This window comes from Nyctereutes procyonoides, unplaced genomic scaffold (assembly GCF_905146905.1).
Source record: "Nyctereutes procyonoides isolate TBG_1078 unplaced genomic scaffold, NYPRO_anot_genome, whole genome shotgun sequence".
Classification (NCBI taxonomy): Eukaryota; Metazoa; Chordata; class Mammalia; order Carnivora; family Canidae; genus Nyctereutes; species Nyctereutes procyonoides.
The window spans coordinates 80,706,704-80,712,963 of record NW_026575140.1 but is presented as its reverse complement, the minus strand read 5'-3'; positions in this window follow the sequence as shown (position 1 = coordinate 80,712,963).

Sequence of the window (6,260 nt, the reverse complement as noted above, 5' to 3'; positions counted from 1 at the left end):
GAGGCGTGGACGAGGCCGCGCTCCCACGTCTTCATTGGACAGGTCGGCTGTCAGTTAGCACCCGGGAGGCGGGACTCTGCGCTCCCGCTGAGCTGTGATAGGCCCGGTTGTGAGAGCGAGAGCGCGGAAAGAACGTGCTCGGAGCAGTTTGGTTGAGAGCCGAGCAGTGACGTGTCGGTCCGCGGACCGCGGCGGAGTCGCGGGGGCGAAGGTGTGGCGGGTTTACCCACTCATGTGACCAGAAGCGGAAACTACGCGGCGGAGTCCGCCGGATCCACAAAGCCCCAAAAAACAGAGCCGCGCCGGGAGACTCCTCCTCTCACTTTGGGAGAAAGTGCAGAAAGGGACCGCGACCTGGAGAGGAGGGAAGACCGTTCCGCCTGTGCTCGACGAAAACCCCAAACGCTTCCTGCGACGGACGGCGGCACCTTGTGCAGGATTTGTCCCAGAGTCCGCTCCTGTGCCCGGCGGTCTGCGAGCGAGCCCTGCCACATTCCCGGAGGCGGGCATAGCCCTCCCTTCAGCCCCCGGGCTCGTGGACGAGCACGCGTCGGGCCGTGGGCACCGTGGGGTCAAGCCGGCCAGTGAGCGCCGGCCACGGCCCCGAGCAGCCCCTCCGACGGCGGGCAGGTGCCCCGGAGACCCGGCGCGCAGCCCCGCTGGGCCCCGTCGCTCTCCCCGTGCTGGGGGCTGCGGGTGCAACCTGCCCTAACCACGTTCCCTCCTCCCTCTCGCCCTTAACCCACCCCCCCCCCCCCGCCTCCAAAAAAATCCAAAGAAATGCTGAGAACAGGGAAGAGGGCGAAGGGCGAAGTTCAGCCTCTGAAACAAGCACCTGCACCTGCACACGCACGTACGCACATGCACATGCACGCTGCAGCGGGCAAAAGCCACACCAAAGAAAACTTCACACTCGAGCCAGGGCCACTCGGTTACCTTCCCGTGTGCGCTGCGATCAATGCAGCCGACCACACGTGCTGACGGCACGCTTAAACCTGTGCTGCAGGGGATCCCTGGGTGGCTCAGCGGTTGAGCACCTGCCTTCAGCCCAGGGCCTGATCCTGGAGACCCGGGGTCCAGTCCTGCATTGGGCTCCCTGCATGGAGCCTGCTTCTCCCTCTGCCTGTGTCTCTGCCCAACCCCCCTCTCTCTGTGTGTCTCATAAATAAAATCTTTGAAAAAAAAAAAAAAAAACCTGTGCTTCAAAATCCGTGCTTTTCACCGTTCACATGACTCTGGTACGTTAGGATTCAAACCGCTCTCTTGCTTTTCCTGTTCTTACAATGTATTCAGTGTAATTGTATGAACAAGAAAACTAAAAACTGAACCTGAAGGAATTGCAGAACTTCAAGCAAATGCTTCTTCAAAATTAGAATTAGGGCTTTTCTTTTTCCTGTTAAAAAAGGAAAAGGAATTAAAATTAGATTCCTGTAGAGTTAAAAAAAAAAAAAAGATACTGTTCCAAGAACATAAGATCTTGGTTTGGTGTTTTTTTTTTTTTTTTTTAAGATTTTAATTATTTATTTGAGAACATGAGCAGGGGGAAGAGGGAGAAGGAGAAGCGGGGTCCCAGCTGAGCAGGGAGCCGCATGTGGGGCTCCATCCCAGGACCCAGGGATCATGACTTTAGAAGAAGGCAGACTCTTAACCAACTGAGCCACCTGGGCATCCCTAGATCTTGGGTTTTCATTAATTTTTTTTTTTAAGAATTATTGAACATAGGGGATCCTTGGGTGGCTCAGCGGTTTAGTGCTTGCCTGCAGCCCAGGGCGTGGTTCCGGCCCGGGATCGAGTCCCACATCAGGCTCCCTGCATGGAGCCTGCTTCTCCCTCTGCCTGTGTCTTGAATGAATGAATGAATGAAAGAATGAATGAATGAATGAATGGAGAATTGTTGAACAGATTTCTTAAAGGGACTCTCTTAAGCTTCTAGGTGGAAAACTAACTTGCCTTTTTCAAAAATCAAAATATGCTACTAAAGAACAAAGCTTAAAATTGAAGCCTAGAGGGATCCCTGGGTGGCGCAGCGGTTTGGCGCCTGCCTTTGGCCCAGGGCGCGATCCTGGAGACCCGGGATCGAGTCCCACGTCGGGCTCCCGGTGCATGGAGCCTGCTTCTCCCTCTGCCTATGTCTCTGCCTCTCTCTCTCTCTCTGTGACTATCATAAATAAATAAAAATTTAAAAAAAATATAAAAAAAAAAAAAAAATTGAAGCCTAGAGACACCTGGGTGGCTCAGTGGTTGAGCATCTGCCTTCAGCTCACGTTGTGATCCTGGAGTTCCAGATCAAGTCTGCATCAGGCTCCCCACAGGAGCCTACCTCTCCCTCTGTCTCTCATGAATAAACAAAAATCTTTTAAAAACATAATAAAATAAAATTGAAGCCTATTTTTAGGCTAATTCTTTCCTACCAGTTGCTAGGGAAACTCTTATCTATAAGTAAAATCAAAGTCAGCACAGGAAATGGAGAAAATTATTGTAAGCCCAGAGAATATACATGAATTCAGCATATTAGCTAATCCTTCTCTCTCCTACTTTACTGGACCAAAAGTTTTGAGTTTTTTCAGAAACATTATTTTTACTATTCTGTCAACTGCTTAGAATAATGCTATGTTTTGCTTGCTTTGTAGGAGTCAGGTCATTCCTGTGGAGCTCAGTGGTCTTTCCTTAAGTGTCTACTTACATCTTTAACATCATTAATCAAAAGAACACAGACTTGGGCAGCCCCAGTGGCGCAGCAGTTTAGCGCCGCCTGCAGCCCAGGGTGTGATCCTGGGGACCCTGGATAGAGTCCCATATGGGGCTCCCTGCATGGAGCCTACTTCTCCCTCGGCCTGTTGTCTCTGCCTCTCTCTCTCTGTCTCATGAATAAATAAATAAAATCTTTTAAAAAAAAAAAAAAAGAACACAGACTTCATCTCATGAGAGGCACACCAGAGTAGCAGTATGTTTTCTCTTTTTTCTTTTCAAGATTTTATTTGAGAAACAGAACAAGCCAGGATGGTGGGCAGAGCAGAGGGAGAGGGGGAAGCAGGCTCCTTGCTCAGGGAAGTGGGATGTGGGGCTTCATCCCAGCCAGGACCCTGAGATCCTGACCTGAGCCAAAGGCAGAACTGAACCACCCCGGGCACCCATAGGGTTAAACAAATAGGGATCCCTGGGTGGCGCAGCGGTTTGGCGCCTGCCTTTGGCCCAGGGCGCGATCCTGGAGACCTGGGATCGAATCCCACGTCAGGCTCCCGGTGCATGGAGCCTGCTTCTCCCTCTGCCTGTGTCTCTGCCTCTCTCTCTCTCTCTCTCTCTGTGACTATCATAAATAAATAAAAATTATAAAAAAAAATTAAACAAATATATTTAAAAAAAAAAAAAGTCTGATGCCCATGTGAATCACAGTCCTTTGTAAGTACACTGTTTTTCTCTCTGATAAATGACTTTTCCTTAGAGATCCTATCTAGGTGTGTTTTCCTGTCTCATTTTTGTTCTCATTTTCATCTTTACATTCTGCAGGCCCTTTCTGTCTGAAACCTCCAATTTCATCATTAGTCCAGTAAATTTTCATTTTATTCCTGTCTCTATGTTCCTGTTCTCATTTCTGAAGGTGCTGTTTGGGTGAACGTCAGACCTCCTGATTCCTGGATATTTCCATGATTAACTTTTTCCATGTCTTGATCATTCTATATTCCGAGAATTTCCTCAATTTTATCCTGCAATTTTCTTTTTTTGTTAAGATTGATTTATTTATTTATTGATTTATTGATTTATTTATTTATTTATGATAGACATAGAGAGAGAGGCAGAGACATAGGAGGGAGAAGCAGGCTCCATGCTGGGAGCCTGATGTGGGACTTGATCCCGGGACTCCAAAGGCAGGTGCTAAACCGCTAAGCCACTCAGGGATCCCCCCTGCAATTTTCTAATTTAGGCTCCTCAATATCACTTTTTATACTTTTTTTCATCACAATGTGCATTCTTTAATCCTCATCCCCTATTTCCCCACAGACCCTCCCCCCACACCTCCTTTCTGGTAACCATCAGTTTGTTCTCTATAGTTAAGAGCCTGTTTCTTGGTCCTTTTTTCCTTTGCCCATTTTTTTTCTTAAATTACACATATAAATGAAGTCATATAGTATTTCTCTTATTTCACTTGGTATTATTTTCTCTAGCTCCATCCATGTCATTGCAAATGGCAAGATTTCATTCTTTTATGGTTGAATATTCCACTGTGTATCACTTCTTTATCCATTTACCTATCAAAGGACAGGTGGGCTGCTTACAAAGTTTGGCTAATGTAAATAATGCTGCAATAAATCTAAGGATGTGTGTATCTCTTTCAATTAGTATTTTTCTGTTTGGGGTGAATACCCAGTAGTATTACTGGATGATGGGGTGGTTCTATTTTTAATTTTTTGAGGACCCTCCATGCTGTTTTCCACTGTGACTGCACTGGTTTGCATTCCCACCAACAGTGCATGAGGATTCCTTTTTCTCTACATCCTCGTACACTTGTTTCTGGGGTTATTTTAGCCATCCTGATAGGTGTGAGGTGATATCTCATTGTAGTTTTGATTTGCATTTCCCTGGTGATGAGTGATGTTGAACATCCTTCCATGTGTCTCCTGGCCATCTGTTATGTCCTCTTTGGAGAAATGTCTGTGCACATCTCTGGATTACTTTTAGAAGCCATATCATTTAAATCCACTATTGCTCTAAGTTCCAAGAACTTTCTTATCCTGTCCCCTTTTCACAACAATCTGTTCTTACTTTATGGGTAAAATAGTTTCCCAAATTTCCATGAAAGCAGTTATAGCTTTTAAAGTTACCTTTTGTTCTGGAATTAAATTTCCTCCAAGGGCAGGTGCCATGTGTATTTGGGCAAAGCTCCAAGAGAGGACTGTGATGGTGATCCAGATCTAAATAATTAAAATTTATCTCAATGATCAAATGGACACTACTTTCCTCCATAGGTCTGAAAGCACTACAAAACACTGAAACTTGAAATCAGAGAATGAGGGACGCCCAGGTGGCTCAGCAGTTGGGCAGCTGCTTTCAGCTCAGGTCGTGATCCCAGGATCCGGGATCCAGTCCTGCATCAGGCTCCTGCAAAGAGCCTGCTTCTCTCTCTGCCTGTCTCTGCCTCTCTCTCTGTGCCTCTCATGAATAAATAATCTAAAGAAAAAAAAAAAAGAATACAAATCAGAGAGTGAGCACAAGAATGGGAGGCTGAAGGTACAGCTTAACCTCTCACCCTACTGAGATTCTCTGAAATCCAGTTTTATCCAGCTGAGACCTATGGAAAGTAGTAGCTATTTGAACATGTTATTTTTAAAAACTTGCTTGACTACTTGTCACTCGCTTTCACTATGCTGTTAGGTCCAGGAGGACAGTAATCATCTTTCTAGTTCAACTCTGAATCCCCAGCACTTTGCAAAGTGCCCAACAGAGAAGGCACTTAAATGTTACATGATGAAGTCCTGCATTCCCCCACTTGATCCTTGACTGACTCTATGGGCTTACTTTAGGCCCATCCAAAATACTTCACTGGTGCCTGTCATTGTTCAAAAGGCATGTTACACTGACCTAATGTCAGTTTCCTTTTAACTTCTGTGGGTCATACAGCATGGGAGGAATGTTAAGGGAGGAGGAAAATGTCTGTTCACTACTAAGCTGATAACCTTTACCAGAGCAGTCTTGACGGAGGTAAACACATGGGTATAGAAATTGAATGTACTTCTATAACCAGAAAATGCAAGGGGATGGAAAATGAATAGTAAACAGAACTGTAGTTGCCTTTTTATTCCCACAGCTGTTATCATTTTTTTTTAAGATTTTTATTTTTTATTCATGAGAGAGAGAGAGAGAGAGAGGCAGAGACACAGGCAGAGAGAGAAGCAGGCTCCATGCAGGGAGCCCGACATGGGACTCAATCCTGGGTCTCCAGGATCACACCCGGGCTGAAGGCAGCACTAAACCACTGGGCCACCGGGGCTGCCCAGCTGTTATCATTTTTAAGGTGCTTCAAAAACCTCTAGCCACTCACTGCCCTCTCCTGGGTTTGCTCCAGTTCGTCACAATTCCTCTTCAACTGTATCTTGGCTCCTTACTAAGTACAGAGCAATGAACAAGTCAGTACAAAGATCTGTCCACTTAAAAGTTTCCAACAGACTTAGCAAAGGTCCTCGGGCTTTAAGTATCCACTTTCTAATTCTTCAAGTTGCTACAATGGACAACTGAGCTCTAGATGGGATGCAAGAACATCAGTC